Consider the following 25,544-nt stretch of genomic DNA (forward strand, 5'->3'; position numbering starts at 1 on the left):
CACACAGAACTTGAAGGACAAACCTGCAGGCCAGCTACCACTGGCAGAGCAGGAGGCCTGAAGTAAGGCTGGTCTGTGACTGTGGGCACTGAAGAGTTCAGAGAGAGGAGACACAGACACAGACAGACACAGACACACACACACAGACACAGACACACACACACAGACACACACACACAGACACACACACAGACACATACACACACACAGACACACAGACACACACACACACAGACACACACACACACACACGTGCGCGCGCGCGCGCACACACACGGACACACACACACAGAGAGACGCGCACACACACACACAAATTCAACAACTACCAGCTGAGACTCTCTGCTGTCTCTGCTCCCGCTCTGGCCTGCCTCCACCCCACTCCTCCCACAAGAGCTCACCTCTAAATCTGAGATATGTGCAGAAGTTCCAGCCAATACAGTGGGCTGGGACATCCTCTAGTAACCAGAGCCTCATAAGTGCTCGGACATTCTCCTGAATCAGCACTTTCTTCCTCTTTTTTCTCCCCCAGTCCCTTCAGGGTACACACCACTAGGCTGTGGTGTCTTAATAAAACGCTCCCTCAAAACTCAGATACACCTGCCTGTGTTTCCTGTGTGCGGCGGATGCCCCATGGGTCTGTGCCTCAACTCAACTGTTCATCACACCCTTAATAAAGGCGCCTCAGTAACAAGGAGGGCCTGGATGAGCACAGACGCTTAGGGAGTCTAATAAGTTCCGTCTGTCTGTTTGTTTGTTTGTTTTTCGAGACGCGGTTTCTCTGTAGCCTTGGAGCCTGTCCTGGGATTCAGATAGGTTGGCCTTGAACTTACTCCAGAACAAGTAATTTGCTTTCAAAATTTCTCCTGAAAGTAGGCTTTATTGGTTATCACATTTGAAGACAGTCCTGAAAGCACACTAATTATAACCAATTACATGTTTAAATTATAGTACTTAATGAAATTATAGCACATGATCCAAGTCCTGACCTACTAACTATACCACCAGCAAAAGCAATACATAGAATTTTAACTTAAAGCTGCAAAATGTCTAAATTAAGACCTTTACATAGTTTTCCCAAGTAACTCTTTTCTGCATTAGTAACTACAAGCTCCATTGTAGGAATGGATAAATACATTCAGACCCATGTCTACCTACTTATTCAAACTCAAGAACAAAGTTAGGCTAATACATACCCAACACATTAAAACACAGCTCAGTTTGGGATGTAACAGAAAAAAGAGATAAAAATTGAATTGCAGAAATGTTTGAAGTTCTAAAAAAAAAAAAAAAGACAAGGTCTTACTCAAATTCCAGATCCTCCTATCTCAGCTTCTTGAATGAATTCTTGAATCGAGTTTATTTCTGAAAGCATCACAAGTGAAATAAAAACAATGACTCAACTGGAATATGTACATGAACACATTTTGAATGCACAATCATGCACAACTTTGTTGAACCAAACGCTGATAGCAAGCACAAACTGTTAAGCTTCAACAATAAACCCAGAGCGACCACACTCCTTCGATGACATAAAAACTCTGCGATGTATCTTCTCCACACATACAGGACAACAGACTAAGAAAGAGGCGTACACTTATTTTAAGATTAAAAACAATAGGGCCAGGCATGGTGTGCCTGTAATCCCAGCACTCAGAGGCTGGGGCAGGGGGACTGGGACACCATGGCCACCCTAGACTACACAGAGAGGTGTCTGAAGATGGGGAGGAGACAGCCAGACATGGAGAAATATTACGTTGTGTGAAGTCAGAGCCAAACAGAAGAAGAGAATGTTCCATCCCACCCAGCTCAGAAAACAAAGCAGAGAAACAGGACTATGTGTGCCCAGAGAGATAAAAACAAAATACTCCACAAGAAAATCCAAAGCTGCAGATGGTGCCCTATGCAGTCTGCCTTGTCCGGACAACTTCCTGAGTGAGGTTAGCGATGTACGTTTTTTAAAAAACATCTGCCTGCCTGATATGCATCAAAGCATAATGCTCTCCCTACACCCACTCCCTTAAAAACCTACATTGTTTTCATCGCTATGTTTCTTACTTTCTACTCAGTTTCCCGGCCATCTTTCCAAGACCCTACTCCCCAAACCAGTGATGACTCTGTCGTTAATGTTTTGAAGGTCCATTAGAACTTGAGTTCACATGTCCTTAAAAAGCAGCTACACGGGCCTCATGTTTCCTTTAAAGGTAACTGGAAAAAATGTAAAGAAAGAAAATAGGGAAACTCTTTATGCATACTCATGTCCTGTTTAGGTGCAGCAACAGATTAAAAGAAAAACACTACAAAAGAATCACAAGTCAAAGAAGACTGGTCAATGTCTGGGAAAGCTAGCACCAGAACTGTGAGAAAGGGCAAACACTCCAACTAAACTCATCCAGTATCTGGGGGTGCTGTGGCATGGGCTGGGGGGGTGGGGGAGTTGGGCAAGGCACTCTAAACAGAAAGGGCAGCGGAGGTTTTCAGCGCAACCTGGGAGTAACTAACTACTAGGTCAGGTTTTCTGAATGCCTGCTCACATTGAGGAAAGCAACCAAGTCATTAACAGAAACCACCATCACGAAGCAATCGATACTCATCTTGAAATTTTACAAAGCATTGCCACCGGGAACCTCACTGCATGTTTAAAAGCCTAAGTAGAAGTCACTGTTTTTATCTATCTGTAGGACACAGAGGCTGAAAATGTGTGTCTGAGATCACCATGTAGGAGGAAGATGAATGCAACGTGGCTTCTCACTGTGCAGAAGTGAGAGCCTTTGACAAGGGGAACTGCAAGCCTGTAGGTGGATTAGATGGAACAGAATGAAGAGGGTTCAACAACAACCGGAGTGGCTTATTTGGAAGAAAACGTAGTAGCTATTAAGTAGCTACTTGTCGGTAAAGCCAAGGTATGAGGGAATTAAACATTGTGTCAGGGTTTTATTCCTGGGCAGCAAGGAATAAAATAACTGAAAGTAGAGGCAAGGGTCAGTGCGTTAGCTGATGTGATCTTTAGTTGTGCTGGAAGCATCTATTCAAATCTGCACTTCCAATATCTTCCTGTGCCAAGTAGTGTTTCCAGGCGCTCAGGATATGACAGGCAACACAAGGGGAAGCTCCCTTTGCCGCATGGAGCTTCTGGTGGCAGACAGCAGATGAGTAATTATATACGCAGGTAAATGTATGTTATAGGAAGTGTGGGGCTGGATGCAGCTCTAAATAAGAAGGAAACATCTGAATAAATACCCAGAGGTCAGGGAGTGAGCAATGCACAGAAGTCAGCAACTAACACACCAGTATCTCAAAGTAAGTTTACTCTGAACGGCTTTTGAAGTTGGCAGCTACATTCACATTTCAGGGCTAGCATTCTGGGTATCACTTCCTGACTGCAACCGAGAAAAACTTCTCCAATAACACAGTGATAACAAACTGTCAACGAGGTCAGTGCATTTAAGTTGGTTGAACCTTCTGCACACAGAGAAACGAGCTGCATTTTGAAAAACAAAAGCAAAGCACTGTTAGAACATGTTTGTACAAAGCTTCAGACAATCATCTCGTCCTCCAAGCCATAATTGATGCGGCAACTTCCAGACTTGTGATTTAAATCAAAGGTGCTGAAGAACGATTATGAATCATGCAATTAAGCTACCAAGCAGGATGTTGCTGAGCGAAGAAACCCACAGCACCGTAAAACTGTCAAAAATAAAAACAGTAACTGCCATGAAAACTGTGAGGAACATCGTCCTTTGGTTTTATAATTCCATCAACAGAGCTGAGATCTAACTCTGCCATTCATTGGTTCTGGGTGTCTTTAGAGACATCCTGATCTGTAAAGGCCAGCAGGACTGACCTTTCTTTGCCTGTGGGTTTTTTGGGGGGTTTTGGGGGCTTGCTTTGTTTTGTTTGGGACAAGGTCTTGCCTTGAACTATGAAGCCCAGGCTGGCTATACTCCTGTCTCTGGCTCCTGAGTGCAAAGGTTAGGAGCCCATGCTTGTAAGCACATCCGGCTTCCACCTCTCTTTCGGTCCTGTTTCTATGTGTCCAGCTAGTGCTTGGATGATGTCTGCTTACCTACTTCGGGTGCTCTGGTTTATACACTACTGCAATAGTACAGTTCAAAATAAGCATTGGTCCCCAAAATCACAAGTTTAGCATCAAATCATGAGAACTGCTTTTCAAGGAATCTACTGATTCTCAAAAGGAGGCTGCACTCACCCTAAAAAGTATCTTATTCCATCCATCCTTTAGAATAGTCTTCAAAAGTAAGGTTTATGAGTATGGGGGTGTAGTTCATGGGCAGACATGTGCTGGGGGAAGACGAAGGAGGGTGAGGGGGTCCCGTCCCAAACACCACTACAGAAGAGAGTGGTGTTTGTAACGTTTAGGGAGGAGCTGATTTGAAACAAAGTGATCAGACTACTCTTAGTACTAGAGAAAAGAACCTTCAGGTCTCCACAAACACTGCTTCAAAGGGATCTCCCAGGCACTTCACACAACAGCTCTGTGGAGAGGCTTGGATCCCAGAAACGACAACCTTAGAGATTCATGCTCATCAGAATGCAGAGAGCGAAAATAACATGCGTTGCCAGGCACTAGTATTAACCCAATCTTCACAACAATCCAGGAAGAGTACCAGTAACAGCACCGTCGTTTCACATACCTGAAAACCACGGCGCACAGAAGCTGAGAAACTTTAGCTTCTTTTTTGGTTAATAAGTAGACCGGAGCTCAGGTATTCCAACTTAGAAGCCTGCGCGCTAATCTCCAGGACCTGCTCCCTCCAGGAACCCTGGGGTCCTCTAAACAGTCCCTTCCCAGTTTCCGTTCGGGAGGGCAACCCCAAGTCAAAGTCCTGAACCGAGCCCGGGCCGCGTGTTCTAAGGGACATAAAAACACTACCTGAGCTTTCTTGGGGCTTGTGAAGGGCTTCCCACCTCCGGAGCAAGTGCGATGGCCAGAGCCGCAGCTGCCGCAGGACCGGTGGGTGAGTGCTCTGCGGCCAGTCCCGCCAGGGCCCGCCCACTGGCCACTCCCGCGCCCGAGTGCCGGGCTGTGAGGGCAGCCTGGACTCACCTGCGGCCACCCGGCCGGCGCTCACCTCCGGGAGGGATCCATCCCCAGCGCGTGGCCAGCTGGAAGCGCCCCACGGCTGCACCACCCTAGCCCGGCAGGCCCCCCCTACCGCCCTCCGGGCGCCCGGTGCCCCGCCCCGCCCCGGCCCCGCCCCGCCCCGCCCCGGCCCCATCCGCGTCCCGCCCCCGCCAGTCACCTGGCGCCTGACAAAGGTTTCCGCAGACCGCATCCCCAAAGGTCCCAAGTAAATAAAGGCTGCAGCTCTCCCCCGACTGGGGATGTGGGGTGGGAAGGGGAGGAAGGCAGGGACACAGGAAGAAGGAAGAGAAGAAAGTCCTACGGGCTTAAAGTGAAGAGGCTTGGGGTGGAAAAGACAAAGCTCCTTCTCCAGGGTCCAGTTAAGGTGAGACCTTAGAGCGACAAGGCTCGCTCTGCCACCCAGTAAAGTAGGAGTCACACAAGAATTCAGTGTTCCACGTGCGAAGAGTCACCGGGAAGGGTGTTCAAGGGGGAAAAACATCCCTTGCTAACCTCCATCTCAGGCTCGCCTGCTTCCTTTTAAAAATTATAAAGGGGGCGGGCGCAAGCAGTAGGCAATCAGAACTTACTGAGGCTGATGCAGGCTTGACTACACAGTGGGTTCGAGGCCTAAGTGGACTGACTACATGTGGATGGATGGACAGATGGACGGCCTGATGGGTGGGTGGACAGGTAAAGTAGACTTGGGAGGTGGAGACAAAAAAGATCGTATTCAAGGTCATCCTCTGCTACATACATGGGCACGCTGGATTACTTGGGACCCTGGAGAGCACGTAGGGTTAGGGGAGATGCAAAGGAGGGAGGGAGGAATTATGGGCACTGACCACAGGTAAGAACCATCACCCCCAGCTTAAATTATATCCTTTCTCCCGCTCTCGGGCACGTTTAAGAGGGCGCATCTGTCACACCCAAGCCAAGTTTGGCATAGTTAAATAAAACCTGCTGGAGAATTGTTTAGACTCAGCTCCTGTGCTAGGCACCAAAAGACTGGACTAGAAATCAGATGTACTCACTGAAGTCCCACGGCACTAAAATTATCTCACCTTCTCAGACAGGAAAACTAAAAATACCGAAAGTTTCTGAATAGGCCAGTAATCCCCCTACCATTTAAACCCTTTGGTTGTTACAAAAGTTAATCTTAAATGATCTGCTAATAACCAGATCTTCAGTTTCCCATCCCCACCGTATTAGGAAAGTAACTTCAAAAGTAACTAATCCCCTTTTTCTATGATTCCCGCTTTACAGCCCTGCTCTAGCTATAAAAACTGCCGGGCTCACTGGAATGAACACTACTTTTATGGACTTAGTGTGTCTCAAGTCTACATTAGCAAAGTCAAAGCCAATTAAGATCTGTAAATTGCACTTATTGTTCAGCACTGGGGACTGAACCTAGGGCCTCACACAAGCAAGACTAGCGCTCTGTCGCTGAGCCCAACCCAAAGGTATGCTCACCTAATTGTTTTTTTTTTTTTTTTTTTTTCTTGACAGTATGAATGTCCATAAAGAGTTACTTCTTCATGGTTTGTGATTAGTTATAAGGATAAAAGAAAGCAAAGGTCCTTGAATTGTCTTAAGTATGAAAGCAGGTATCTAAGTCTGAAAATGAATCAACTCATTTGATTCATAGAAACTGGATAAAAACAGGAATACGGGGCTCACTTTACCAAAAAACTAGAAAGTGACACACACAGTAACCTCTACTGCAAGAACTTCAGAAACGAACACCATATAGAGTTCAGCTGCTCTCAGTGCCCCATAAGGAAGTCACAAAATACAAAGCCCTCAATTTGCATACCAGTAAAATGACAGTGGCCTCATGCTCTCTAAATGCCTTCCAGAGTTGGGCCTCCTAGGACCAACTCTATCGAGAAGGAATAGAAGGAATGCCCCATCAGTACTCAGAAAATAAGTGAGGCTTAAAAACAGAAGAAACCAGGCAGCTTCTGGGATTTTTGACATGGCATCACTCCATTCAGGCCGCTTCCCGATTCCCTGTGAGTGATAATAACGATGACACTCTCATCCAAGATCAAACCTTTGTCCTATCTTCTTCACCGAGGCCCCTAGACCCTCAGTTTTCCCCATCTCAGCGTCGCTTCAATGACCCATTTTCACTGCCATCTTTGTGAAAACGCAAATTTGGGGGACTCAAGTTCTCTGCTCTGATCCTAATCTACTTTCTGGCAAATCCCCATCTTTTGTCTTGTATATACATCAGTCACTGACAGGCTGGCTCCTTGACAACACCCATAGCTAGCACATAGCTAACAGTCATTAGCTGTCTCTTAGCACAGTGTATCTTCTTTGTCCTGATACAATTAGCTCCCAGACAGAGGATAATTGCTACAATGTTCAACCTGGTAGTCTTCTGCGCAGCCTTGTATTGTTCTCAAAACGTTCTCCAACACTAAAATTTAAGTTACTTAGCAAATGGCCTCAGACCCCAGAAAATGCAGGTAGAAAAATTTGATTTTCAATATCAGGAGGCCTAACTAAAAATCTATATCCAACTACAATTTGGTTTTTAAAGTTACCAGCAACAAGATTCTCTGTCATTATTAAAACAGTGTGCTACTGAAACACTAGTCATATCACATGAGCCAAAAGCTAATAGTGGCGATATTATGTGTTTGACTCATATAAAATTGGGGAAATACGTGGCTATTAAATCAGACTTGTGGGCTGGAGAGAAGGCTCTGCGGTTAAGAGCAGGTCCTAATCCAGAGGGCAGGGTTCAATTCCCAGCACCCACATGGCAGCTCACAACTGTATGTCACTCCAGTTCCAGGAGACCTGATACCCTCATGCAGACCTACATGCAGGCAAAACACCAACTCACATAAAATAAATAAGCAAACAAATAAATAAGACTTGTGAAGACTAAATCCTTAAGATTCGTGGAGAAAATAAAAAGTAAAAAAGCAGGAGCTAAGGAGTGTGTGTGTTTGTGTGTGTGCGTGTGTGTGTGTGTGTGTGTGTGAGTGGTAGTGTGCAAGTTGGGTCCAATGGACAGAGCACAAAAAAGGAAAATAGTTCAGGTTTCTTTTGTGTTTATTTGTTTTGAAACAGGGTCTCTCTAATAGCCTGGCTGACCTGGATCTCACTATGTAGACCTGGCTGGTCTAGAACTCACAGAAATCCATCCGCCTGCTTCTGCCTCCCAAGTGTTGAGATTGAAGGTGTGTGCCACCACACCTAGCAAAAAAGGAAAATATTTAATCCGATTTTCCTCTCCATTGCCCGAGCAAGTGACGTACCCATCACAAATGCTTCAAAAGCAGGGTCAGCCAGTCTGTGATTATTGTCAACATTCTTTATGCTCTCGCTTTCCCTTCTGATCTTTTTTATTCCCCCATGCAAGTAATATAGTGACATCTTCCCCTTTCAATTTCAACGAAATTCTTAAGGCTAAAATAAAAATCACATAACGTGTCTCAGAGTTGGACCAGGAAGGTTTTCACCACAGTTCCCCTTTCAAGGAGCACTGTGTATTATCATGGTTGTTAATACATTTTCTTAACTGCAATCTCACCCAGGTGACAACAAAACCAGCTTCCAAGCAGGAGTGAAAACTGTTTGCAACCTGTCAATGGCCCCCTGTGCTTTGAAAATGTCACTGGCACTTTACAAGGAGTCCTCTGAGCTCTGAAGCCTGGTCCAAATAATCTATAAGTCACTACTAACAACAAAATAATATTCTGGAGGGTTAAGAAGCATTAAACAGGTAATCCCAACAGCAGTCACTGTGGTGATATATTATTTATGATTTATTAAAGCTCAACTGAGGATTCAGAAAAGCAAAGTCAGCCTCAAACTATAGAGATCAGGCAGTGGTGATGTACAACTTTAATCCCAGCAACCAGAAGCTAGGAGGTGGTGGTGCACACCTTTAATCCTAGGACTCAGGATTAAGAGGTAGATGGATCTCTGTGAGTCCAAGGCCACCCAGATCTATGCAAGAGTGGATCCATCTTAAAGAGAATTATAGCTTACACTTTTAACCCCAGCATTAGAGGGATATAAAAGACAGGAGCAAGTAGTCAGGAGAGGCATTCATTCTCCAGCCAAACCGAATTCAAGAACACATCAGGAAAATCATCCACCATGACCAAGCAGGATTCATCCCAGAGATGCAGGGATGGTTCAACATATGAAAATCCATCAACATAATCCACCATATAAACAAACTGAAAAAAAAAAAAACCTACATGATCATCTCACTAGATGCTGAAAAAGCCTTCGACAAAATTCAATACCCCTTCATGATAAAGGTCTTGGAGAGAATAGGGATACAAGGAACATACTTAAACATAATAAAAACAATATACAGTAACCCGTAACATCAAACTAAACGGAGAGAAGCACAAAGCAATCCCACTGAAATCAGGAACTGGACAAGGCTGTCCACTCTCTCCATATCCATTCAACATAGCACTTGAAGTCATAGCTAGAGCAGTAAGACAACAAAAGGAGACCAAGGGGATACAAATTGGAAAGGAAGAAGTCAAACTGTCACTACTTGCATTGATATGGTAAATTACATAAGTGACCCCAAACAACCAATGAACACCTTCAGTAATGTAGCAGGGCACAAGATTAACTCAAAAAAAAAAAAAAATCAGTAGCCCTTCTATATACAGATGATAAAAGGGCTGAGAAGGAAATCAGAGAAACATCACCATTTACAACATCCACAAACAACATAAAATATCTTGGGGTAACTCTAACCAAAGAAGTGAGAAGTGAAAGACCTGTATGGCACGAACTTCCAGTCTTTGAAGAAAGAAATTAAAGAAGATATCAGAAAATGGAAAGATCTCTCATGCCCTTGGACAGTTAGGACCAACATAGTAAAAATGGCAATTCTACAGATTCAATACACATGAAATGAAATAAACCTAAAAATTGGTTGCTTTTTTTTTTTTTTTTTAAATCACACACACATTAGCTGAGGGCAGGTTGTGTACCTATAGTCCAACTGTACGGGAGGTTGAAAGGCAAGAGAATTACATGACCCCAGGAGTTACAGCATGGGCAGCACTGCAAGACTTCATGACAAAAGAAGGAAAGAAGCAAAGACTTTAACAACATCCCACTGAGGGCTGACTCTCTCAGGTCAGTCTGCTCGCATCTTCTGTATTTTCAATATGGTAACAACTACTCCTTCTGCATGGACAGCAGGTTCCAAACAAAACACAGCTTCCTTCATATACAACAGAGTTCTCATTTTTCTGTGGGTGAAAGCCTTGCCCGGCCTTCACGTTATAACTCAAGTCCAGCCCCCTTCAGGAGGTCCCTCATTCCTATGACATTTTAACTGCATCTCTTGTCTTCCACCTTAGTGGTCTGTGGTTGTTAACCCTCTCTTAGGCAACTGTCATCGACAGCCATATGTGACCCGTCTTATTCCCAGAGTCTGTAGTTCTCAGCTGGTTGTAATAGCAGCTCAATAAAAAGATGCAGAAAATTTTGTAAACAAAGAATTCTGGAAATATAATTTTCTTGATGTGACTTCCTACTATTTCAATAATTTCCATATAAGTGATACACGTACGTACACCGTTTTAAATGTATGCTGATTTACATAGATTTTACTATTACAGTGAAGAGACTGAATTCCATAAGTAGAGTTACTATGATTCTATAAGTATATTCCAGATCCACTTAGCAGTGGTCCAGAGGAAATAAAATTTGATAAACAATTAGATATTGCTCTTGGGAGGAAACACAAATCTTTAAACTTTACATTTAACTGAATCTGTGCCCTAATCCTGGGAAATCAGTTATTTTTCTGTTAATCTTATATGCAGAAATATGCTGTATTCACAATTTGATAAGGAATTTTATATAACACTGGAATTTAGGGCAGACCCTGGGCTTAAATTTGTCTAAAATGATTTATATGATATGGCCAGTAGTTTTGAATTCATGGTTAACTATTATATCGCGGTAAATAAGGATCAGGATAAACAAATAGGCCGAATAGATGTTTATTCAGGGAGAAATAACTTACAACCTAGACAGATGAACACTAGGAAATTCAACCCAATCCTCTCCTGTCCAAGTCACGCCAGCAAGAGAGCGCCTTTCCTGGCCCCCTCCGACCTCCTTCCACAGGTCACTTCCGCCCATGGCTCCACCCCCCAATGGGTGTGGTCAGTGCCAGAGAAGGACTATCTCACTACACTGTTACTCATCTTCCTTCTTACCATATTGTATATTCAGACTTTATTAATAGAGACACACTACAGACACAACCACCCAATGTGGTCATGAGACTGCTTTGTTTCTTGGAGTTTTCTCACAAGCACTCAGAATTCTGCTCCCAGGACTCTGTTCTAACAGACTTCATTAAATGATTCCTTTAAATGACTTAAAAATAGGCATGGCTTAAAAATAGGTATATGACTGTAATCTCCAAAACTCAGGGGGCAGAGGCAGGAGGATTGTCATGAGATGAAGGCCAGCCTGATTGACACAGTGAGTTGCAGCCAGTGTAAGATAGTAAGACTGCCAATAAATAAATAAATAAAATAAGATGCACATTTATTAAGTTGTATTTATGTAATCACATTAGTGTTGTGGTGATAGTGTTATTATCATACTAAGAACTTGTTTGTCCTAGAGGCTAAGAAAATACTACTAACAAGCTCACGCCTTTAATCCCAGCACTAAGGAGGCAGGAGAATCTCTGAGTTCGTGGCCAGCCTGGTCTACAGTGTGAGTTCCAGGACAGCCACTGCTATGCAGAGAAACCCTGTCTAAAAAAACAAACAAATCAACAAACACAAAAGAAAAAACAAAAAAGAAAGAAAGAAAAAGAAAGTACATAACTACCTTGATGTCCTACAACCAGGCATTTCAGCTGGTCACTAGAAGCCATCTGCAATCCCAGTGCTTGGGGTTCAAGGAGAGGTCCAAGGCTACGTAAGACTCTGCCTCTGACAAACGAATGAATAAATTCAGAAGTTTATAAAGGTGCTAAGAAACTTAGAATGTAACTAAGAAATCAATTTTAGATGGTATTTGAGAACTACATAGTTACTTTGAAAATTGGTTTTAAAAAGCGGAACCAAGCTTCCACTGTGCCATTCCAAATGAGAAGCGCGGCCCAAGGCAGCCAGCCACACGAGGAAAGTGAGGGTTTGTGTTAATAAAAGAATTGCAGCTAGTGAATAAAGAAAAGAGAGGCAGGCTGGAGGCAGTCCAATAGTAAAGCATCGCTTAGCATACAAGAGGCCCTGGGCCCAATCACAGGCACCCAAAAAGGACAAAAATAAAACCCTCTCCATTAAATTAATGTATGAATTATCATGTGTACATAGTGATCACCACTGGCAATGAACATCATAAAAGGATAGTTGACTGAACATCTTTGCTTCCTAATCAGATAAAACATCAATTATAAATACCCTTTCCAAAAGATTTGAACCTAAATCTCATTACGACTCTAGATTTATCTTCCATTTTACAGGAAACAGGTAAATGACACAGAGATATGAACAGAAACAGTCGGTGGAAAATTCGGGTCAAATGACCTCGTTTCTTCATTATGCAAATTGTAAGGAGGAAGGAAAGGTAGTGAATTGAGTAAAAGACTTAAAAAAGAGCTATTGCTTGCATTATGTGGTTTTATTTGGCTATTGATCAGACTATAAAAGCGCATAAAATATGAGGCAGTTGGGAGGAATCTGAACATGACTGGATGTCTATCCAGTGATACTAAGAATAATTGGTTTTCTAATGTGGCACTGTTTCTTTAAGAGTGTAGAATGTGAAGATGATGCTTAAACATGGGTGAAAACAACTAATGTCTGGATTAGTTTCCAAATGACGTGTGTAGGGAACAGGGAGTCAGGAGGACAGTTAGTAGAAGCAGCTATATTTAGCTCACTGTTAAAACTGCAGTAGGTTTACAGAGTTAATTATATACTTCAGACTTCTTTTGCAATGTCTGAGCGTTCCTGCAAGATAGGAGATCACTGCTTTTCATTGTAAACCCACCCGTGTCAAGCTTTTCTTTTTAATTTTTAGAAATGTGCACGTATCTTATTTACTTTTCTTTAAGACAAAGCCATAGCCAGGGTCTCCCCTGTAGTTGGAACGGGCCTCGATCTCTCAGCAACCCTCCTGCCTCGGCCTCCCAAGCACTGGGGACTGCCATCATTAGCCACCAGATATGAGTCGTGTACCTATTTTATTTCTAAGGCAGCAGCCCTATCAGTGACATAAAAATACACACAGTTGTTACAAAATAAATAAACAACATATGATTTAGTTCTGAACTAAGCAATCTTCAAAATGTCGTCACAAACTTCTGGAAGGCCCTAAGACCTCTTTGGGGATCCTGTAACGTCAAACTCTCTTTTAGCAATTCTAAGACACCGTTTGCCCTTTTTAACTGTGTTACATTATCACTGATGCTAAAACAACAGTCATAAGAACTTCTGGTTCCCCAGTGAGAGTCTCTGCACTCTTCCTGGCTACAGACTTGCCGTAAAAAGGGCGGGTGCTGGGGATAAAGAGAGGCTCAGCAGTTCAGAGCACATACTGTTCAAGTTCTGTTCCCAGCACTAAGATCCTCAGGTCAGTAGCTCACCATCACCGTCATCTCCAGCTCTAGAGGGGCTGGTACCTTCTCGTGGCCTCCAGGGACACATGAACTCATGTGTACATACTCACAATCAAGCAACCAAGTTCAAGCCTGCATGAGCACATGGACACACACACACACACACACACACACACACACACACACACACACCATTAAAAATGAAATAATCTTTTTTAAAAGGTAGGTATGAGGCCTAAAGCTCAGAGGCTAAGTGCTTGCCTGATGTATATGAGGCCCTGATTTCAATCCTTAGCACCAGTCTTGACAGACAGACAGACAAAAAGGATGTTACAGGTAAAGCAGCGTTAATTATCAATTTTTTAAAGCGTGATCTTAATATTCTGTATGACAAAATAGGGCATACACATAACATACTTCTACTAAAAACTAAAGTCTTCTGGCTGCGTGAAAAGCCCTTATGTGGCTGTGGGCGAGCTGAACTAACTACTTCAGCACAGAACCCCAGATTTGCTTGAAGAGACGACTGGCAGACAATGGCATTTGCCAACTAGTATTTAGCAAATATTTTCTTGAAAATGAACAAATGAAGACTGTCACATCAAGGAAAATAATGTGTTTGTTGGCAACGGCAGACATTCCTCAAGCTTTCAAGCAAAACTTAGTGTTTTGGAAAATCCGTTTCTTGCCACCATGATCCTATCTGCTCCCCACACCCCACCAAGGAAACTTTATTGATTCACTCAGTGATATTAAATCAGTGGTTTTAAAAATATTTTTCAATGAAATATATCAACATTGAAAGATCTGCATAAATCAATGAACTAATGCTTTCCAAATGACTAAATGCATGGAATTACAAGGCCACACAGGCATCAAAACCCACTCAAAATACAAGTGACTTAATAGGTTGGATGGTGGTCTCCAAAGGGGTCTGAAAATGAGGCCACTCCGGATTATCTAAGTGTCAAGTGTCCTTACAAAGAATAGAAAAGGAGAAAGCAGAGAAACACAGAGGAAAGGCCTTGTGGACACAGAGACAGACAAACACCAGGCATGCACCAGGATGTGCTCTCCCTCCGTCGTTGAATTCAGACTTCCTTGGCCTGCAGAACTCTTGAGAGTAGCGACTAGAGGGTGGGCCCATGAGTACAGTGGTTACTGTGCAAGCACATCCTCAGGAGCCACAGAAATGGTCACAGGGCACCTGTGACCCCAGAAGAAGACGTGGGAGGATCCCAGAAGCTGGCCAGCTGGCAGCCTAGCTGTAGCTGTGAGCTGTAGGGAAAAGGTATCTCAACGTCAACCTTTGAACTCTACAAGTGACCTCAGGATTGAACAGATGTGAGCACACGTGTTGGTACATTCAATGAGAATGGCCTCCTAGTCTCAAGTCTGAATGTTTGGTTCCCAGGTAGTGGAACTGTTTGGGAAGGGTTAGGAGGCATGGTGGTGTTGGAGGAGGTGTGTCACTGGGGATGGGCTTTGAGGTTTCAGAAGCCCGGGACAGACCCTGCCTCACTCTCTACCTCCTGCCAGTGGATCAGTATGTTAGCTCCAGCAACACGCCTGCCTCCCTGCCTGCTGCTACACCTCCGCCAGGATATCCCTGGACTAACTCTGAAACTGTAAGGAAGCTCCCAGTAGAGCGTTCTTTTCTAAGCTGCCTTGGCCATGGTGCCTCTTCGAGGCAACGGAACAATGACTAAACAGAATGTAATAAAGTCAGTTCGAGAGAAGAGATGTCAGGTGTTTTAAGTCACCCAGGTTGGCTTGCTTTGTTAATGGTACTACTACAAAATTAACACCATGGCCAGTGACCAGTGACCCTAATGTGACTAAGAGAATATGTACATAAATTAATGATTTATATTGCTGGTTTTTTCTTTTTAAACAGGGTTTCTCTGTGTAGCCATAGCTGTCCGGGAATTCAGTCTGTAGACCAGGCTGGCTTCAAACTCAAGAGATCCACCTGCCTCTGCCTCCCCAGTGCTAGCACTAAAGGTGTGAGCCACTATAGTCTTTTGATGGCTCCTAATTTTAAGAAAATACCATTTATTAGGTAGGCATTGTAATCTTAGCATTTGGGAACAGAAGCAGGAAGTCAAAACTAGTTTCGCTACATAGTAAGTTGAACCCACATAACAAAACTCTGTTTCAAAAAAAAAAAAAAAAAAAATTCAAATAATGGGCCTGAAGAGATGGCTCAATGGTTAAGGGAGCTTGTTGCTTTCTCAAAGGCCCCAAGTTTGGTTTCCAGCTGTAACTGCATGTCCAGGACATCTAACTTCCTCTTCTGGCCTCCTCCAGCACCTACACTTAACAGATAAAAATCAATCTTGAAAAAAACAAATTAAAACAACAATAACAACAATAAAAGCCTGCCACTTACCAAGCTTGGGAAAAGAGCTACAATTTTATTAAAGGCCTTTAAAATATCTTGGCTTTTCCAATTCTACATCTTCTGGGGCATGATCATTTTTTTTATGCCCTCCAGTCCAAACAACACACTGAAGTAATATAAATACAAAATCAAGAGGGATTAAGTAGTAACTAATAAACAGATACTAAAGGGATTTGTAAATGTTAAAGCTAACCACTGATTTCTTTTAGCTTTGTAACAATTATTTTTCCATAAAATTTAGTTTCTCTTGACAAGCAATGAGGCATTTTTTCCTTTTTGTAGATTTCTTAACTCTCAACATTTTTTTAAAATAAGACTTTTTTTCAGACACTATATTTTGGTCATGTTTTTCCCTCCCTCGATTCCTCCCAGCTTCTCACTAACTACCCATTTTTATGTTCTTTTCATTTTCTTTCTTTTTAAAACACACACACACACACACACACACACACACACACACACACACACCACAAAGATGGAAATCATATCAAAGAAGCAAAGGAGCAATAAGACCAAAACAAAAAAGTTTTTTCAAATGGCTTTTGCTGTCTCCACTCTGCATGTTCTGCCCCATACCTCCCCTCCCCTCCCCTCCCTCCCCTCCCCTCCCCTCCCTCCCTATTTAACCTTCCAATGTTCCCCTTTGTCTCTCCATAACATTCTTCCTCTTCTGCTTCCTTGGAAGATCCCCCTACCCCGCTGGTCTCTAACCAGCCACCTAGCTCTGTGGGTATTCTAATCGAAGCACACACATCCACACAAAAGAGAAAGCATGCAATGTTTCTGTCTTTGTGGGTCTGGGTAACTAGTTCCATCCATTTACCAGCAAATTGCATAATTCATTTTTCTTAAGAGCTAAACAATGTTCTCCTGTGTTGCCACATCTTCATTATCCGTTCATCAGTTGGCACACGCCTTGGCTGTTTCCGATTTCTGACCGATATGAAGAGCAGCAATGAGCATGGATGAGCAAGTGTCTCCGCAGGAGGGTACCAAACCCTTGGAGCACACAACTGAGCGTGTTCTTAACTCAAGTATTTCTGGTTCCTGGAAAATATCCCTGTGTTTATTACATTTATTTGTATGTGTGTTATATGCACCCGTGTCCCGGCCAGACGAGCCTCCGGATTGAATTCAGCTGTGGTAGTGTATTATTTTAAGGTGTGTGACTTCTGTTTATGCTGTGGACCATTTGTTTAGCGATGTAAAGATGTGTTGACTTTTGTTTATGCTGCCTCCGTTTGACTCGCTCTGTGATGCTCTGATTCTTTGCCTGTCTAAAACACCTGGTGGTCTGATAAAGAGCTGAATGGCCAATAGCGAGGCGGGAGCAAGGGTAGGCGGGGCTGGCAGGCGGAGAGGAGAAAGAGGAGGAGAAGCAGGAAGAGGAGTAACTGGAGAACAGGGTGAGCAGGGGCCAGCCACTCAGCTACACAGCAAGACCAAGGACTGAGAAGGAAAGAAACGTATGCAAGAATAGGGAAGGAAAAGCCCAGAGACAAATGTAGACGGGTTAATTTAAGTTAAAAAGGGCTCGCAAGAAACAAGCCAAGCCAAGGCCAGACGTTCACAGTTAAGAATAAGCCTCCATGTGTGATTTATTTGGGAGCTGGGTGGTGGCCCCCCAAAAGTCAAAAAGAGTAAAATCATCACACAACATAATAGTGCTATAAAGGTGACACTGAGTACAACATAATTAAACACAGAGGGAAGGAGAGAGGAGCCTACAGAATTGTGGGAACTATGTACTCCTGGGTGAATTTTATCTGCCTGCTGCTCTGGGTTTATGGGGTTACAGTAGAATAATCGTACCTGTATTTGTGATCGTTGGGATAATTAAATTTGGTATTGATAAATAATTAGCAGCTAAGCCAGAGGCAGCATCCAGTGACGTCATCTGTATATTTATTCCCTCATAGTTTTCAGATCTTTTTCACCTAATTAGATCTCATTTGATCACCTGAAAAACTGCCATTTCCTCACACTTCTCCAACTCCCCACACCCGCTCCTCCACCACCTCCCCCAGTAACATCCCAATTTCACAGAGACCACATCCCCACACAGCTGGCTCTGAGCAGGGCCCCTCAGCTACTTCCTCTCTGCTTTCTGAAAACCTGTGCTCGGCACCCCACACCCCCTTTCTCTGCCTGAGCTGCTCTCCCCACCCCCACGGCCACAGTTTAATTCCTAGTTTCACTTTCTCTGGAAGCCTTCTCTCTGACCACCTTCCACACAGAGGTTCCCAGTGGCCCCGAAGTCACATCTACCCTACTTCAACTCCGCACTCTATAGATTCACCCGGGAAGAAGGAAGAGGAATGCAATCAGACTGAGCTGTGGTCACATCTGTGAGACCCTGACCGTGGATGTGGGAGGAGCCAGACCACTGTGGGCGTCATCATCCTCATCCCCACCGGTGAGCCTGGGCGCTGTAAGAAAACTAGCGGAGCATGAACCAAAGACCAAGGCAGTGAACACTATTCCTCCATGGCTCCTGCCTCCAGATTCCTGCCTTGACTTCCTGTTCTGGCTTCCCTCAATGATGGATGGTGACAGAGAAGCCTAAGATTAAATAAGCCTTTGCTCCCTGAGTTGCTTTTGGTAGCGTGGTTTGTCATGGCAACAGAAAGCAAATAGGACACCTACAGTGCCACCTAGAAACCTTTGCACATCTATTTCCTTTGCATCCCCAGAGCCTAACAAAGTGTCTGATACATATGTGCCTAATTACTCTGGCTTGTTCGCTAACATCCAAAGACTCGAGTCCTGGAGAATGTCCTGCTGTCTTAGGTGGGCGGGTACCACATTGTATACTCAGCGAGATTTATTCAGTGGAGAGTCCACCCCAGCCGCACCCCAGCCGAATTCTCTTCCGTCTCCATCACTCATTTTTTTCATAATGTCATCAACGTCTACCCTGCTGGCACAGTGCTCTACTTATGGTCAAATCTAATGGACACTTGGCACTCATAGAACCTCACCATAATTGATAGCTGGTTATCAGAGATTAGTTGTGGTATACATCCTTCTTTAGAGTAAAGTGAGTCTGTGCTTAAAATAGCCACATTTATCCTGGTATTGGTGGTACACAACTGTGATTCCCATAGATGGGAGGCAGAGGCAGGAGCTGATAGCCTGGGTTACATAGCAAACTCCTGCCTCAAACAAAACAAATATCCTCTTTACTAAGTATGTGTGTATAGATAAATTCATGGCATCATCTCATGAATTACTGGGCATAATTCTAAATGTCATGACATACTTATGATTTTATTAAAATAATCACATGATGGGATCAGTGACTGCTAAATATTTTCTGAACAAAAGTTTCAGGAAAGATAATTCATTACAAAATTTTTAAGAGCCAGATATGGTGGTACATGCTTTTAATATCAGCACTCTGGAAGCAGAGACAGGTGCATCTCTGAGTGTTTAAGGACAGCCTAGTCTACACTGAGAGTTCCAGGCCAGGCAGGGTTACATAGTGAACCCTGTCTCAAAAAGCAAACCAAATGAACAAAATCATTTAAGATAATAGGAAAAGCACCTTTTTTTTTTTTTTTTGAAAATCCAAACAAGAAACTCAACATGTAAATGTACTACTTAAATTTACTTAGTATTTTAAAGTAGAAGGGTGTTGTTTTTAACACACCAAAAGCAGAGTGTTTCCTCCATTTTCTCATTTCTTAAGAGCAAACATGAACAGTGCATAACAAAGGAAGCTCTCTGAGAGCTGCTTGTGTACACAGACTGCTTTGCACTGAACTCTGACTCTTTGGGGGTCAGACCAAATCTCATCTCTTACTGCATTTTTAACAGGGAGGCAAATAGATGTGTGGCCCAGACAGGGGTGAAAATAAATGATGTAGGAGAAAGAGGAGGAAATCCAGATTGCACAACCACTATACACACTAGTGTAATAAAATAGTGTTTCCCAGAAATGGTGGTGGTGTATTAGAAATGGACCTAAGGTTCAATCGCAAAACATCTTCTCATATAAAAGAGAAAACATCAGAAATAAGTGGCAATTGGAAGGCTAACAGTGTGTGTGTGTGTGTGTGTGTGTGAGAGAGAGAGAGAGAGAGAGAGAGAGAGAGAGAGAGAGACTTGTGCATTACCAACCTTGCTATTCTTTTCTTTATGTACAGCTGCATTATTACTGGTTTTTGACTAGGAAAAGTTACTGACTTCTGGTACTTATCCCTTAATAAACATAACACTGAAACTGCTAGGCCAGTTGCTTAAGCTGAAAACCTTATTGGTCAAAGATATATGGGGATTCTAACATTAGTCATGTTCTGTATGTCAGACTGTAGGTGGACAAGTGCTTGTAGTGTATATATTTACTGTGAATGTTCACTGTGGTTTTGTTTTATGAGTTTTTAAGAGGTGAACTTGAGGGGGTCAAGACCATAACGGGGAAACCCACAGAAACAACTGACCCAAGCTAGTGAGAGCTCACCGACTCCAGACTGACAGCTGCAGAGCCTGCATAGGACCTAAGTAGACCCCTGAATGCAGGGGACAGAGGGTGGATTGCCAGTTTCTGAGGCCACTGGCAGCAAGTCCAGGATCTACCCCTAGTGCATGCCCTGGCTTTTTGGAGCCCATTTGCTATGGAGGGATACCTTGCTCAGCCTAGACGCAGTGGGGAGGGCCTTGGTCTGGCCTCAGGATGGTGATGGGACAGACTTGTTGACTCCCCATGGGAGGCCATACCCTCTTTGAGGAGTGAGCAGATGGGGGTGGGGTGGGGTGAGGGAAGGTGGAGGGAGCAGGATGAGGGGAGGGAGGAAGAACTGGGATTTATATGTAAAAATTTAAAACAAAATAAAACAAAGTTTTAAAAAGTGAGCTTGAAAAAATTTTAAGCAACTGGATGTGGTGGTACATCCAACATGCAAGAGGCAGAGGCAGTGAATCTCTGTGAGTTCAAGGCTAGCCTGGCCTACAAAGTGAGTTCCAGGACAATTAGAGCCACATAGTAAAACTCTGTCTGAAAACAACCCCCCCCCCAAATTTAAATAATACAAATCTAAGCCCACTATATAGTAAGTTTTTCTCTTAAAAAGCACAAGTGGGAATTTTTAGTTGAATAAAATATGTATCAATAGAAGAAGCAGGAGAGATGGCCCCGGGTTTAAGAGCACAGGAGTTCCCAGCACCCAAGGCAGGTTGTTTGGTGGCAGCCTGTAATTTTGTTTCCAAGGGATACAACCTCCTCTTCTTTCTCCTTGGGTACCCACACTCACAGCATTGTGTGTGTGCATGTGTGTATGTGTGTGCGTGTGTGTATGTGTGTGCATGTGTGTGTGTGTATGTGTGTATGTGTGTGCATGCGTGTGTGCGCGTGTGCGTGCATGTGTGTGCGTGTGTGTGTATGTGTGTGTGCGTGTGCATGCATGTGTGTGCGTGTGCATGCATGTGTGTGCGTGTGTATGTGTGTGTGTGCATGCGTGTGTGCGTGTGTGTATGTGTTTGTATGTGTGTGCGTGTGTGTATGTGTGTTTATTTAAGAAAATAAAAAAGACCCATGTAGCAATAGAATTACATAATATTTACCACTACAGTTTAGAATAACAACGGTCCAAATGCTAGAAACTCATAAGAATTCTTCTATCATGAAACAAATCGAATTTTGTCTATTTTGCCATAGGGTTACCAAAGGTGGGAGTCTGCAAAAACATACACGAGAATTACTTTCTGAATAGTAGAAAATGAGCCTGTATCTTACATCTTTCATATCTTCTTCACCATCTTCTTCTGTAGGGGCACTTAGAATATCTAGAGTGTCTCAAGAAATAATTTCGTGGAGAATCAGAAGTCCCTGATGGCCACCGCTGACATGACATGTTTCAAATTGATGAGTCTAGTGTCTTTGTAAAAGCAATCCAGACAAATTGATGACAACAGTACATAGGCAATTTTCAAAATTAAAATGGATGAGTATGCTCCTTCTGCATGTCAGAGCTTATTGATCTCAGCATCAGTGTTGGTGGAGGTAAATGCAAGTCAGAGTGCCACTGAGCTGGTCCTGTGGGTCCCTGCATCCTGACGTGGTTGTAGTAATGGCAGGGAAAACACACTGCCCAGTATGAGCAGACATATTGACAATCCATTACCATAAGCAGGAAGAATCCATCAAAGCTTGACACATTTATAAATTCCCCTCAGTGACACCCAAAGTCCCCAGGGCCTTAGCAGACAAATTACTTCAGAAATTTGGAATTTCCCCAGTAACTGTTGTTTCTGTAGGCTGCTCATTCAGAACTGACAAGGATCAATTCTTTAGAATTCCCTCAGCATAGGCAAACACTAGTTCAGGGGCAGCATTTCTCAAATTTACTAAAACTATTTCAAATTAAATTTTCTAAGACGCATAATGTTTTAGGCCATGTAAAATTTTTACTGGTAGTTTTTTGTTTGCTCATTTTCTTTAATAGTTCTTTGAGACAAAGTCCCTGTTTTTAGCTCTGGCTAGTCTTTAGCTCACAGCAACTCTCCTGCATTAGTCTTCAAGGTGCAGGGATTACAGATGTGAGCCACCAGATGTTACTAGCAGTTTTCCCGGCAGCCTGAACCCACAGCTGCATCAGCCCCAAATAACACACAGAGATGCTGTATTAGATATAAAGCTGTCGGCCTGTTACTAGTGTTTCTTATTGGCTAGCTCTGTCTTAAATATTAACCCATTTCTATCAATCTAAGTGTTCCCACATGGTTTTATCTTACCGGAGAAAGGGTCCAGACCTCTTCTCTCTCAAGTCTCTACATCTTGAATCTCCTACTACATCTCCCAGAATCCTCCTTGTCTCCTAGTCCCGCCTATCTTGCCTTCCTATTTGCCAACAGTGCTTTATTCATAAACCAAAAAGAGAAGCATATTTACAGAATGACATCTCCCCTCAACCAGGCCTGACTTTACAGGCAGTTTTGATGCAGCAGAATATACTACATCAGAAAACAAGGCACTGTGTTGGACATTCTGCATATAATGAAGAACCAAGATTGGAGCTGAGGACCATGGAAGTCATTCATATCTTCCTCGGGTTCTCTGGGGACATCGTTATGCACTTTGTCAGATGTAGCAAGTGAAACTTTAGGTAACTTGTCCAAACTCACGCCCTTAGCAAGTAAACCCAGTCCAGGAATGGAGCCCAGACATGACCAACATAGAGACTTGTGTCCTGTCTGCGTGCTGTGTGCTGGGTGCTGTGCTGAAACCACACTGTTGTGCCCTGTGTGCTGTGTGCTGGGCTGAAACCACGCACTTCCAACCTGCTTTGTTGACACAGGGTCTTACTATGCCGCCTAGACTGGTCTAGAACTTCCCACCCTGTCTCAGTCTCTCCAATATTGAGATCGCCGTCCTATGTCACCACATGTCTTATATTCACTTGTAACAAAAACGCTAAACATTAAAGATAAGTTTCTAACTGGCTAAAGTTTTAAAACATGAAGGAATGTTTCAGCTGTATAGTAAACAGACCTGAGAAAGAACATGAAGACACACACACACACACCACATCCTTCTTCCCTAACACACTGTCCTATTAGCTCATTTCTAAAACTCTGCTGCACACTAAGAAAACTGAAGTTATTTACAAAGATGGCCTTTTACTTGGAACTAAGTCTTCTGTACGACGTTTTATAGAAATTATCAAGATGGAAAAGTATGCTCATGTGTTCAAAAAGAAAAAAAAAATAAATGGGGTTAGGAAAACAGTCTATTTTTAGAACAGGCGTCACACCTTAATACCACGAGAACTCAAAATACACACAAGGCCACATTCAGCGAGCTTCAAGTAGAGCCCTCCCCTGATCTAATAGCTCATATGCGACTTAGCCCTGGGCGACCCGGAGCACTGGCCCGTCAAAGTCCAAAATAACAGGGACAAAACCAAACTTGGCTTTTGTGGAACTTACATCTATCTGAGCCTCTTTCTGTGAAGGGATCATCTTCAGAAACACATGGATGTCGGTTAATTAGGTCTCGGCATCTCCATTTCCCTCTGTTAGTTTGTTTTGGTTGTTGTTTGTTTGTTTGTTTGTTTGAGCCCTCTGTGTAGAAACTTGCCCCCTGAAAGTTTAAAGAGAGACTCAAAGATGTTTCCACTCTCCTGTCCTTGTAAAACTTCTCTCCAAACGGGAAATCAGTGATGCTGGTACTCCAGAAGTGATGCTGGTACTCCACAACCAGAGCGGCTGTGATTACACGCTAGGACCTTCTTGACACTGGGCCTAATCACATCCCCAGGTAGAAGGAAGGGGAAAGCTAAAGAGGCCTCTCCACTCCCCTGGGTATCTGGGGGCACAAACACCTGCTGGGGAGAAGAGCCCGTTCAGCAGCATGCTGGGCTGTCGCTTGTCCATGTTCCCACAATGAACACCCAAGAACTGGCTGATTTGCCAAGCTGGACATGGGCAGAGGTATTTTGGTCTGTCATTGCCCCTCTATCTGGGATGATCAGGAATGAACTCCTCAAAAAGTCATGGGCTGGAGAGATAGCTCACTGGCTGCTCTTCCAGAGGACCCAGGTTCAATTCCAGCACCCCCGTGGCAGCTCACAACCATCTGTAACTCCAGTTTCAGAGGACCCTGTGCCCATTTCTGGCCACTGCCGGCACCAGGCGTGCACGTGGTGAACAGACATACATGCAGACAAAACATTCATACACTCAACAGCAACAATAACAATAATGATTTTTTAAAAGTCACACAGCACATATACACAAAGCTATGATATTTGAAGCAGAAAGTTAATGGAAGACGGAGAAAAGCACAGGGCAGAGATGAAGTCTTGAGTGGCTCACCCCCTTCAACTCTTCTGCCAATAAACAACAGTTGCAGAGCTGGGACTTTAGCTCGCTGGCCTTGCTTAGTTAGCACTTGCTTAGTTAGCACCGTAAGGCCCTGGCTCTGGTCCCCAGCACTGGAAAAAAGAAAGCTACTGCCATGCTGGTGGCACATACCTATAAACTCTAGAACCTGGGAGACGGAGGCAGGAAGATCACAAGCTGTAGGTCAGCCTGGTCTGCGTAGAAAGAGCCTGCCTCAAACAAACAAGCAAACAAAGGCTGGGCGCGGTGTCATGCGCCTTTCATCTCGGCACTTGGGCGGCAGAGGCAATCAGATCTCAGTGAGTTGGAGGCCAGCCTGGTCTACAGGGCACATTCCAGGGCAGCCAGGGCTACACAGTGCAATTCTGTCTCAATGCACAAAACTTAGAGTGTTTGTAAAAGTGTCCCAGTCTCCAGACGATGCAACATTTAAGGGACCATCTCGGAAGCGGAGACTCGGCAGACAGTAAAGGGGCTAGCGTCTAACACTCCACAACTGCGCCTGATCAATTTCTGTACTTTACGTATTAACCCATCTCCATTATTCTGGTTGCAATAGCATGAAACTGCCTAAAACAAGGTCCTGTCCAGAAACACAAGGCCTCTACTAAGTTTTCAAT

The 25,544-nt window shown here is 43.7% G+C and overlaps 1 protein-coding gene across 1 annotated transcript in view; it reads right to left on the minus strand.

The window, feature by feature from the left end:
* The window catches only part of Sgk3 (serum/glucocorticoid regulated kinase family member 3), a 94,949-nt gene that overhangs the window by 44,316 nt on the left and 25,089 nt on the right, over positions 1 to 25,544 (minus strand). The window lies entirely within an intron of this gene.

Source organism: Phodopus roborovskii, unplaced genomic scaffold (genome assembly GCF_943737965.1).
Source record: "Phodopus roborovskii unplaced genomic scaffold, PHOROB, whole genome shotgun sequence".
In the NCBI taxonomy this organism is placed as follows: Eukaryota; Metazoa; Chordata; class Mammalia; order Rodentia; family Cricetidae; genus Phodopus; species Phodopus roborovskii.